This window comes from Carettochelys insculpta, chromosome 6 (assembly GCF_033958435.1).
Source record: "Carettochelys insculpta isolate YL-2023 chromosome 6, ASM3395843v1, whole genome shotgun sequence".
Classification (NCBI taxonomy): domain Eukaryota; kingdom Metazoa; phylum Chordata; order Testudines; family Carettochelyidae; genus Carettochelys; species Carettochelys insculpta.
The window spans coordinates 83,881,383-83,894,426 of record NC_134142.1 but is presented as its reverse complement, the minus strand read 5'-3'; positions in this window follow the sequence as shown (position 1 = coordinate 83,894,426).

Below are 13,044 nucleotides of genomic sequence, written 5' to 3'. Positions count from 1 at the left end.
CATGAGCTGTATAGGATGGTATGTGGTTATTTCAGTTCAGCTGTTGGAGATGCTGGAGCCAGTGCCTACTTGCTTTCTGTCCGAAAATAAGGTGTTTTTAATATGAAGCCCCAGCGCTACCTGCTTTTTTGATGTAGCTTTACCTAGTTCTTAGGTTGCCCCATGGCAAGGAGTTTGTCAGCTACAGCTCTCGTTCTGTGAACCACTTGACCATGTATGTATCAAATGAATTGGAGGAAAAGAACTAAATAATTACTAAACTGCTTAAAGTGATGATTTCACCTTTTAGTTACCTGCAAGCAGGTTACAGAAGATCAGGAAGTACCACCAGTGTGCTCATGTCTCTTTCTTGTACAGCATCAGTCTTATGCTAAACTGACTGCAAAATTCTGCAGGATAACCTTCACATTGGAGACCCAGCAGGTTCTGCCTTAGATGTTGTTGCTTTCATAGGCCCATAGTTTGTGGACTACACAGAAGAAGTGCATTGGAAAGCTGAAGAAGTAATGGGCCTGTGTGGGAGGATGGGAGTTTCCGCCACATCTGAATGAAGATCTTCAGCAAAGCGCCGACTAATGTAATACTGCACCTTCCAATTAAATACTGTTTTATGTAGAAGGAAAAGCACCGTCTGCTGCTTTTACATCTGTTTTTGTATGTACTTAAGTTACCCTAATGAATTTCTCATGAGTATTATCCAGTTTCTTCCTGCCTAGTTTGAGATCTGGCTCGGAGCTAGCCTGTGGTGTAGGACCTACTTGAACATGTTTGGTAGCTTGCCATGACAGTCTATTCTCACTTGAACGTTTGGAGCAGTAATATGCATAAATAGTCATGTGATTCATCAGTTACAGGGTGTTTGCAGCTGCAGACAATCCATTAAATTCCCCTGCTTTTTGCTCATTCAAAAATACAGCACTGTCCTGCCTACTTTCCCTTGCAGTGAAACTGACTTCCATAATTTCATTGTTACCCCTTTCTGCTGTGATTCTTAACCTGTGGTCCTCAGACTAAAGGTTCCACAAAAAAATTTAGCCTGACCATGGAACAGAAATTAGATATTTGAACTGAAGATTCCTAAAAGGGGTCTGCATCTCCATTTGAAATTTTTGAGGGTACTAATGTAAAAAAGGGTACGAACCACTGATTTACTACTTTCTTAATAGATAAAAGAGAAGGACAAGAGTCCAACTTCACTCAGTGCTACCTGAGCTGAAGCACTGGAGTCGTCTGCAGACTTCTGACAGCACAGCAGGACTTTGGTAACTTTTGTATACTACCATGAGAACTAGGGTCTGTTTTGTGGATGATAGCGAAGTGTGGAGAAAGGAGTGAGGTAATTTTTTTAAATAAATGTCCTTTGCCCACAAGTTATCTGTTAATCCACCAGACAGCCAGCATTCAGTCAATAGTGGAGGAGAAAGCCAATAAGAAACTAAACAATGGCAAAGAAAAGGCACCTGGTACAAATAGCTAGAAAGGAGTTAAGATGATGATCAAGGGTGGGCCATAGCTTGGGAAGAAGCTACTGGCTTGGCTCCCAACATGTTGGTTCAGATTACTTTCCAAAGCCTGACAGCCTTGAATCAAACGGAATTATAAACCTTTAAAAATGTTACCCTTGGAAAAGAGTGGGGATTGCTAAAGTAGTCAGTAACTGTTAGGCTTGCAAGAAGACATCCATGCTAGTGCCAGGCAGCGGTCTGAACCAGGGCAGGCTTTTGGAAGATGTTCTAAAAAAAATGGTGTGAAATTCCTTTGTTCCACCCTTTGGTTTCCAACAGAGGGGGCTGTGGGGGCAGTGCATTCTCGGATGATGACCTCAGACACCCACAAGCATTTGCAGCTCATTTTTTCCCATAAGCCACTGGCATAAAAACCCAGAATGGAAGGGGGCAACAGGCACTGTGGGATGTGTACCCACAATGCATTGCTGATGCAGTCAAACTTAGGTGAGGTAATGGAGACATACTATGTCGACTTTCCGGATGTGTGCGCACACTCACCTTCGACTTTATAAAAATCTAACAGTAAAAAGTCAACTTCAATAAATTCAGCTTTATTTTGTAGTGTAGACAAAGGCTTAGTGGGCGTTTTTGATAATGCTCTGTTGGGCATATATGAGACACTGAGAATGCTCTCTAAGACTTTTCTGTGTGCCTCAATTTCTTCTGGATACTCAGTGGGGGGTGAAATGGACTGTTGGCTGTCAGGGCAAAGTCAGGCTACGTCTATGCTGGAGAATTTAAAACACCGCAGCTGAGCCGAGGCAGCTGGTTTGCTGTGAGATCTGAAGTAGCTGCCCTATACATTGAGGTAATTAAACCATGACACACAGTGGCATTAGCTATGGGAGAGAGAGGCCTTCTGGGTCATTGGGTTGTGTACACTACTGATTACGCTCGTATAATTTGCCACTCGAAGGTCTGGCAGCGTGTGGAATATTTTTTATGCTGTCTACCCACTTGTCACCCTAGCTGTCTGAGCCTGAACAGTTATTAAAATAGGACTGGCTGACACTAATAACAATGACAAACGAGAAAACAATGACAAATGCAATCACCAAGGGATTGACACCTAGCAACCAATGATGCAGAGCTTCCCTGACATGACTGCCCACTGCGCAGCCAGGAAGCTGAAAAAAGATGACAGCTCCAGAGCAAAGGACTGAGAGGTAGTGGATAAGAGGTGGCTGTTGGAAGGAGGCGAGGGTGTCACCTGCAAAGGGAGTCAGACAGCTTGACTGCAGCATGAACAGGCTCCAGCTGAATCAAAATGCCCAGTGCTTTAACCTTCAGTAGTTCTTCGAGTGGTCCCCATGGGTGCTCCACAATAGGTGTCAGGCTCGCCCAGCGCCGCAGATCGGAATTCTTCCAGCAGTTTCTCCTGGATCGCGCATGCGCTGGCGCGCGCCGCTCCCCACACACCCCCAGCCACATGCACGATCCAGTCCCCACCAGTTCCTTCTCAACTGCCATCAGCTGCAGACAGAATCCACTCAGGCTAAGGCCAGAGTCAGATAAGATAGCTGTTTTTCGTGTAATTTGTTGTTTTTGTCACTAAAAAAAAGGAAAAGAAAACAAGGACAAAGAGAATATCAGCAAAAAAAAAAAAAAAGAGAGTGAGGAACGAAGGAGAGAGGAGCGGACGAGAAGGCCACTTAGGCCACCCGCTGCCCCGCAGGCCAGTGATCACTATTTGGGGCAAAAAGGCACTGATTACGCACTAAGTACCCTATTAACAGTAAAGGACTCACTGCGATGGCCTGCTCAGGTTTTAAAAAGTGTGAGTCATGCCGCGAAGCTATGCTGGACTCCGATGGGCATAGTGAATGCATCCGCTGCTTGGGGGAATCACACGTCACCCACAAGTGTTCTCACTGTCCTAAGCTCACAGCCAGGGCCAGGAAAGACAGAAAGATGAGGCTTAAAATGCTCTTGCTTGATAAGGCTCTCCAGCCGGAGTTGCTGGAGAAGCCTCACCCAGAAGGGCACTCTGGGTTGCATAAGAGGAAGGCAGCCTCTCTGACCCCCTCGGTGCAGAAAAGGAGGAAACTCTCCCCGGCTCAATCCTTGCCGGCGAGTTCAGCGAGCAGGACGAGCGGCGCGCAGAGCCCCCAGCCGCGAGCTCAGGGAAGCGGTGGCGCGGCAGCGCACGTGGCAGAGGCTGAGCCTCCGATTACACAACAGCTGGCACGCAGGGCACCGAGAGCGCCAGCGAGGCAAGTGCTGGAATCGGCGGCACCGCCACAGGCAGCACCGGCCCCCGCGGCACCAACGGTGCAGGAACACCAGGCACGGAGCCTGCAAACACCAGAGGAAACTACCCATGCGGCACCGCAGCTGAGTGTACCGAGTGCGGCACCGACAGCGGGGCTGAGATCCCCGGCACAGGAGGGGGTGGTGCCAGCCCCGCAGGGGAGGGGCAAGGCCCACAGTGCTTATCCACAAGGTTCTGCAGAAAGCCAGAAGGGATAGAGCTCGCATGATACTCATAGTCCCAACCTGGGATCAGCAGCAATGGTTTCCCTTGCTTCTGCGCATGTCAGACCGCCCACCGCTTCCTCTACCGGTGGCACCAGACTTACTCACACAGGCTCAGGGGTCCATAGTGCACCCGCAGCCTCAAGGTCTGCATCTGCAAGCATGGTTAATCCATGGCTCAGCTCCTTAGAGAGCATGTGTACGGAGGGAGTACGACAAGTCCTGGAATGTAGCCGAAGGACCTCCACCAGGAGGACTTACAAGCAGAAATGGACTTGATTTACAGCCTGGTGTTCCGCCAAGCAGTTAGCTCCCCTTGACGTTCCTATACCTGTAATACTAGAATACGTATTGGACCTCAAAAGAGGAGGGCTTTCTCTATCCTCGCTAAAGGTCCACCTGGCTGCTATATCAGCCTTTCGGCATACAGAGGAAGGGCCCACTGTATTCGCCCATCCTATCGTCACAAGGTTCTTGAAGGGGTTGGTAAACCTGTACCCCCCTCAGAAACTGCTTCCACCATTGTGGAGTCTGGACTTGGTGCTCAGCATGCTATCGGGTCCACCTTTCGAACCATTAGCCACAGTTCCCCTCCATCTCCTTAAGATGAAAACAACCTTCCTCCTTGCGATTACGTCAGCCCGCAGGGTGAGCGAGCTCACAGCAGTGATGGCAACGCCGCCCTGCACAGTATTCTCAAAGGAGACGGTAACCTTAAGGTTTCGCCCAGCCTTTGTTCCAAAAGTTTCTTCGGAGTTCCATCTTAACGAACCAATAGTTTTACCCGAAGCCTCACAGCTCCAGCAAGGAGGCACGGCTGCATCTCCTGGATGTGAGGAGGGCGTTGGCCTTCTACATAGACAGAACTAAGTCCTTCCGGAAAACGGACAGGCTTCTAGTCTCTCTCGCTCCCAGGTCAAAAGGAGAAGGTCTTTCTTCACAGAGAATCTCAAAGCACATTGTGTCCTGTATAAATATATGCTACGAGCTTCAAAAGACTCCTTTGCTGGCCCCGCCTAGGGCTCACTCCACCAGGGCGGTGGCGGGGTCAACAGCCTTCTTCAAGGGCATCGCGTTAAAAGACATCTGTAGATCAGCGACCTGGTCATCCTACGACACCTTTGCCAAGCATTATGCCCTACATCGGGTATTCGAAGAGGATGCCCGTCTGTCGACAGCAGTCCTCTCGGGGGCAAGCTGCACATGAACCCATTACCCACCTCCTTTCTTGGGTTACTGCTGGGTAGTCACCTATTGTGGAGCACCCATGGGGACCACTCGAAGAAGAAAGAGAAGTTACTCACCTGTAGTAACGATGGTTCTTCGAGATGTGTCCCCATGGGTGCTCCACCACCCGCCCATCCTCCGCACTTCGGATCTCTGTCTGGTGTTTTTCAGGAGCATTCGAGGCGGTTGGTCAAGGAACTGGCAGGGACCGGATCGCGCACGTGGCTGGGGGTGTGTGGGGAGCGGCGTGCGCCAGCGCATGCGCGATCCAGGAGAAACTGCTGGAAGAATTCCGATCTGCGGCGCCGGGCGAGCCCGACACCTATTGTGGAGCACCCACGGGGACACATCTCGAAGAACCATCGTTACTACAGGTGAGTAACTTCTCTTTCCTATGCCAATAAGGACCTTGGTCCACTGGAACACACCTAATAAGCCCTATTGTTTTGACAAGGCTTTTTGAGTATCCCTGTAAATGCCTGGTGGGGTGCATTAATCCTTGAAAAGCATACGCGTCTCCGCCATGTGTCCATTCCCTGTGGCCTTGCTGAACAGAGCTCACAGTGTGAAGCAGTGAAGCCCTCTGGTGCCAACCCTGTGGAGGAAGAGTCAGAGCCCTGGGTGCTCCCTGAGACTCTTCCAAAGGTAGGGCTGTAGCACCAATCCTGTGGCTATGTGACAACATGAAACAGGCATGCTGTTTGTGCCCGTCGGTGATATACAGTTGATGATATTCCTTCAGCAGGGAAGGGATTAGATACCCTGAGAATTCTTCGGCTTCTGTTCATTTTTAATGTTGGAATATTAAGGATGGGCCATCAAACCATTTTAATTAAGGTTAAAATGACAGGCTCCTCGGCAGAGCTGAGCCAAGCTTGAAGTTAAAGTATTTTGCTAAGAAAAAGCAGTCAAGTAGCACTTTGAAGACTAGCAAAATAGACCAAAATAGTATGGTCTGAAGAAGTGGGTCTGTCCCACGAACGCTCACCTAATAAACTATTTTGCTAGTCTTTAAAGTGCTACTTGACTGCTTTTTGTTTTGATAGCGTAGAGACTAGCACGGCTTCCTCTGTTACTATTTTGCTAAGAGTTGTGGGAAACACAGCTGCCTGCAGGGCGCAGCATCACCCCAGTCCTTACATGAAGTCTGCCTAGGCTATCATACACAAACCTTTCACATTCTGCAGCGGTTTGAACAGCTCTTACTGCTTCAGCAGCTCGAATTTTCAATCTGTCGGCTGCAGTTAATGAGCACAAATACATGCCTACCATAAGCCATGAATGCCATCTACACCAGGGGACTAGCCCTCTTCCTTTACACGTGCAGGGCTTGGCGTTTGTGCATGGTGGCCTCTGTACTGTTAGGAATCCTGGCAGTTTAAGCTTTCATTCTACAAAAGCGATGAGGTAGTGCTTCTGGATACTGAAGCAAACACCTGTGTGCCCAGCAGCAGCTGTTTGAAAACCAGCAGGGACCACTGTCATCTCACATAAGCCGCGTCTACACGTGCTGGCTACTTCGAAGTAGCCGCGCCAACTTCGAAATAGCGCCCATCACGTGGCAAGCACTATTTCGAAGTTGAAATCGACATAAGGCGGTGAGACGTCAAAGTCGCTATCCTCATGAGATGGGAATAGCGCCCTACTTCAACGTTGAACGTCGAAGTAGGGCACGTGTAGCCGATCTGCGTCCCGCAACATCGAAATAGCAGGGTGCGCCCTGGTGGCCATCAGCTGAGGGGTTGAGAGACACTCTCTCCAGCCCCTGTGGGGCTCTATGGTCACCCGGTGCAGCAGCCCTTAGCCCAGGGCTTCTGCCTGCTGCTGCTGCAGCTGGGGATCCATGCTGCATGCACAGGGTCTGCAACCAGTTGTCGGCTCTGTGGGTCTTGTGCTGTTTAGTGCAAGTGTGTCTGGGAGGGGCCCTTTAAGGGAGCGGCTTGCTGTTGAGTCCGCCCTGTGACCCTGTCTGCAGCTGTTCCCGGCACCCTTATTTCGATGTGGGCTGCTTTGGGGTGTAGATGCTCCCCTGCAGCGCCTACTTCGATGTAGTGCTGCCCAATGTCGACAGCACCAGCCCTGGAGGACGTGTAGATGTTATTCATCGAAATAGCTTATTTCGATGTCGCTACATCGAAATAAGCTATTTCGATGTAGCATTCACATGTAGACGTAGCTATAGTGACCTAGCTAGGCCAGGTTACTGCAATGATGGGAAACCTGCATCCCATGAGGGTTCCATGTGTGGTCCACATACAGGGCTGCCAGATTTGCTTGGTTTCCATCTATGTAGTTCCCCACCCCCACCCCGTATTACTGAAGTGACATGCGTGTAAAGCAATGGCACGTGAAGTGAGATGTGTGCTGACTGTATATAACATTGCCTGTGACAGCCACATGCTCCCTCTGCACAGCACTGCTGTGGTTCAGTTGGCATACCCTGCAACGTCTAGGTACACAAGTGTCGTTAGCAAAACTGCCCTGTCCCAGGAGACCATCTTGGTTGTGACAGTCTTACAGCCTACTGAAATGAAAGAGGGTCACTCAGACAGCCCACTCACTGGCCTGGGGTGTCCATTGCTGGGTTACAACTATACAGCCTCTACCACTTCAGGAATTAATGCTGAATCCTACTGACTGGGGCCCCTCCAAATGGTCTAGCCAAACATTGTAGCTCTTCTACAAGGAAAGGGCCAGGGGGAGAGAGACAGCACTTCACTAGCCATCTAAAAGCATTCAAGCTATGCTGTTAGCTGAGTGGTGGGTGTTTTCCTTTCCAGTCACTGTAGGGAGTGGAGGCAAAGCCCAGTTTTAACAGCTGTAACTGAGCTACAGTTAACCCACTTCCTCCTCCATCATTATGTGATGAGGCAGCATACAGCTGTTCAGCTGACTCAGTATGTGTGTCACCCTTGCAGCCAGCTGGCCCAGGGCAACTGGAAATTTTGATGGAAGTCCTGTAACTCTCAGGGCAGTCATTAGACAATTGGGGTTGGAAAAGACCTCAGGAGATCAAGTCCAAGCCTCTGGTCAAAGCAGGAGCAATCCCAGCTAAAATTTCACATCTTGTTACTCAGCCTTGCACTGCTGCTGGAGTTGGTTTAAATCCTTCCCCTACCAGCCTCAGCACTGTAATACAAGCAAGGTGGGGCCAAGTTGGTCAAAGAAAAGGGCATTACTATACTCAAGACCACCCCCACCCCCACAGGGAAGGCATTGCAAGGACAGCACTCACCCCCAACTGCCGTCCCATTTAATTACAGTATAGTTAAGTGACAGAGGGAAACAGAGGGAAGGATATTGTATGCTGCAGTGGTCCCAACACATGGTAGATGCTGACCCTTTGTTGGAGGAGAGGGGAAAATTCAGCTGTAAAGCTGTAAATTCCAAGTAAAGCAGAGCAGTGTCCACTAACGGGGGGGTGCTGGCGTAAGGCTGAGGCGTCTATACCAACTGCATCCTTCCTTTAGCCTTCAGAAGGGGAGTGCAGCCAGATCAAGGGTGGACGCTCTCAGGTGTTTTATAAAGCTCATTTAGAACACGAGATAATGCAGGGAACCCAGTTCTCAAACTGATGGCCAGACTGCTGGTGCGCCAGGGCAGGGTGGCCTTCCCAATAGCCTGAGACACACAGCCCTCTCCAAAGGAAGGCAATGACTCTGATTAGCCACACCGGGCTGAGGTCAGCCTGGAGGACCAGGAGGGTTTTCAAAACCATCCAGCATCACCCTGATTGTGCGCCCCTAAAATTAATGGTCAGAATTCCATTGACTTCATGAGACACAGACTCAGCCCAACCCTGAGGGCAACAGGGAAGCTGCCCTGTAGGAAATGTGGTGGTTGGTTGCTTGCCAGGAGCAATGTTCCTCTGCTGGTGCCTTTGAATTAAGTAAGAGTGGAAGTGTCAGACTTGGGCAGCTACCACCACCTCCAGGTCCTTCCTGGCACATTCTGTGTTAGAATAAGGCTTGTTTTCCACTCGCTGACAAGAGCTTCCTGAACTTTGCTGACAGGTTGTTTTTCACAGGAAGTCGCAATTACCAAAAGGGCTCCAGCTTCAAACAAACATACATGGGCCAAGTCAACAACAGGCAGCAGCAACAGCTGGGGCTCAGCTCCAAAGCACAGAGGCCGCACTTCCTCATACTGCTCTGAGGCAGCTGCACAGGGGCTGTGAAAAGCAAAGCTGAAGATTTACCAGTGAGTCCTGACAGGGTACCTAAGCAGTAGCGCAATGTAGCTGCCTCACTTCTGCAGCTCCATCCTGAGCTCAGCCTACCAGAAGTGGCTTTGCAACTGGGAGACCTGAGTGCTGCTGCCAAGGCCCCTGGAGACCTTCCCAGGCGGTGCAGAAAGCATTTGCCAAGCAGAAGATGTGTGACAACTGCAGGTGCTGAAAGCGCTACCGCCTCAACTCCAGGCACAGCTGCTGAAAGGATCCCTTGTGCCCCTCCCATCTCCAAATCATCATCCCCATCATTTACAGTCTTCACCCTCCCTTTCCAACTGCACTTCACTCCAGGCAGAGTACCAGCCTCATACCTTCCCCACCCTCCTCCGCATGGACCTACTACAAGTTCCCACTGTGGGGAGAGGAATGGTGACTGCCAACCATCCTAGCCACAGAGATTTCCTCTCCGTTTCCTCAAGGGAGAGATGACAACTGGACTGAACAGTTCCTCCACTCCTTCAAGCCAGGCTAGCTCCCTTCATTTCAACACAGCAATTCTGATTTCGCCAGCTGAGCTTCTCTGGATCTCTCACCACTAACTCACATCATGAAGGGGCTGACTGTGTTTTGTACAGCACCAGCTCCTAAACAATGATTCCTGTAGGTATCCTTCCTATCAGAAGGGCCCAAGGCCAATTTGAGTCCTTCCCTGGGCAGCTTAAGATGACCCAGAGCAGGGCCACTGCAAGGGCCTGCTGCACTAGGGTAAGTTTTGTTCTCACCACAGCAGGTGAACAGCTGATTTCTCTGAGGTCAAGCGGAGTTCTGTCAATAGGGTCAGGCTTCTACCCTCCGTTGAAAAGCAAATACAGGCTGGCTGGGGCTGGAAATACAAGCTCCCTCAGGGCTGCAGTAGAACTGCATGGTTCAAAAATAGTTCTGTAATATTTAACTTTATGAGCAAAAGCAGACACACTCAGCTGGCACAACACAACATGTAGCAAGTAAGAAGACTGTGACTATACAAGCAATCCATACAGTGAGAGTTTTCAGGCTGCAGCATTGGTTTTTAGCCCTCTTTCAGTTGTGAGCACCTAAAAATTTCAAATGGGAACTTCAGTGCCTGCATGTGGAGAAAATCCACAGGTCCATAGGTTTAGCACAGAGATGCAGGCTTTGACTGAAGCTCAGAAGTGAGGGGAGGCACCTACAGAGAAAAGCAAATACTACATGGAAATTCTTCCAAACCCAGCTGTGATTCATGCACTGTCATGGATGACAGAGCTTTAATACCAACCCAATTTACTGCATGTATTTGGACTGAGAATTAATACACAAACACAGGTTGCTGCTCATCCCAATCGGGGACTGGAGGAGATGTAATGGAAAGTTTTACTAAAACTTATCTTCTAACCTAGACCCTTACGTAAATCTTCATTATAGACTATAGCCGAACTGTATGGACACATGGGCTACGTCTACACGTGAAGCCAACATCGAAATAGCTTATTTCGATGTAGCAACATCGAAATAGGGTATTTCGATGAATAACGTCTACACGTCCTCCAGGGCTGGCAACATCGATGTTCAACTTCGACGTTGCGCGGCACCACTTCGAAATAGGCGCTGCGAGGGTACGTCTACACGCCAAAGTAGCACACATCGAAATAAGGGTGCCAGGCACAGCTGCAGACAGGGTCACAGGGCGGACTCAACAGCAAGCCGCTCCCTTAAAGGGCCCCTCCCAGACACAGTTGCACTAAACAACACAAGATCCACAGAGCCGACAACTGGTTGCAGACCCTGTGCATGCAGCATGGATCCCCAGCTGCGGCAGCAGCAGCCAGAAGCCCTGGGCTAAGGGCTGCTGCCCACAGTGACCATACAGCCCCGCAGGGGCTGGAGAGAGAGCATCTCTCAACCCCCCCAGCTGATGGCCGCCATGGAGGACCCGGCAATTTCGACGTTGCGGGACGCGGATCATCTACACGGTCCCTACTTCGACGTTGAACGTTGAAATAGGGCGCTATTCTGATCCCCTCATGAGGTTAGCGACTTCGACGTCTCACCGCCTAACGTCGAAGTTAACTTCGAAATAGTGCCCGACGCATGTAGCCGCGACGGGCGCTATTTCGAAGTTAGTGCCGCTACTTCGAAGTAGCGTGCACGTGTAGACACAGCTATGGTGAGATAACAACAAAGCCGTTGTCCAAGTGGTCTTGAATCTGGTAGAAAGACACAGCAACTGAGGGGGGAAATGATTTACTCTCTAAGTTAATCCAATAACGAAGTAATGTACAAATCTCCTGAGGAGAAGGGAATCATTTCATCTCTTGTTGGCAGCTTATACAAAGGTTTACATCCAATGGCAGGGTGTAGAGAAGTTAAACTCCTCCCACTGGTCTGCCCTGTTTTCCATAGCAATGCAAGAGGGCACGTAAATAGTAAGCGAGCAGAGCACTGCATGTTAAAAAGCTTCCCCAGGTTGTATCTCCTACGGAGCAGGTGCTTCTAGTGACCACTGTTGTCACAGGCTCCTTAACTTCTAGCCTGTTGCCAGTACAATCATCCACTGGGCAAACAGGATGTAACCATGCCCTAGTACTCACAGCGTCCTGCCAGTCCTTCCTTGTATAGCCTGTCAATGCAAGTCACAAGAGGCAGGCTGCTTCCCTTCTATGTCACCACTGTGCATTGGCTGCTCACAGAAGGCCAAGGCGCTTTGTGCTTTCAAAAGCTTGTGCACCTGAGCTGTTCATCTGGTGGCCCAGTGAGCATCACCTTTCCCACCACATTTCTAAACACCCTCGCTCTTTCCTTGAGCCTTGCACCTTGTTTACAGAGCGGACCACCAGCTTTACCCCTGCCTTGTCCAAGTCAAAACATGGGATGTGTCCAATTCAGACAAGCTTGGCACACATTTTTGCAAAGCCACAAACCCACATAAATAAGAAGTTAGTCAAGTGGATAGAGCTATTAACAAAATCAAGTTAACACAAGTTATGGAGTCCCATACTCCTCAGAGTTCCCTCACCAGAGGGGGAAATGGATGGTGATCCAGAGTGTATCACAAAACAAACAGGCGGTCATGGGATAGGAGGAAAGATCCTTTCATGGATCGGGAATTGGTTAAAAGACAGAAAACAAAGGGTTGGAATAAATGGTAAATTTTCACAATGGAGGGGGGTAACTAGTGGTGTTCCCCAGGGGTCAGTCCTGGGACCGATCCTGTTCAACTTGTTCATCAATGATCTAGAAAATGAGGTAAGCAGTGAGGTGGCAAAGTTTGCAGATGACACCAAGTTGTTCAGGACAGTCAAAACCAAAACAGATTGTGAAGAACTACAAAAAGATCTCAGCAAACTGAGTGATTGGGCAGCAAAATGGCAAATGAAATTTAATGTGGGTAAGTGTAAGGTAATGCACATTGGAAAAAATAACCCAAATTACACGTACAACATGATGGGGTCAAATTTAGCTACGACAGATCAGGAAAGGGATCTTGGAGTTATAGTGGATAGTTCTCTGAAGACATCCATGCAGTGTGCAGCGGCAGTTAGTAAAGCAAATAGGATGTTAGGAATTATTAAAAAAGGGATAGATAATAAGACAAAAGATATCATACTTCCCCTATATAAAACTATGGTACGCCCACATCTTGAG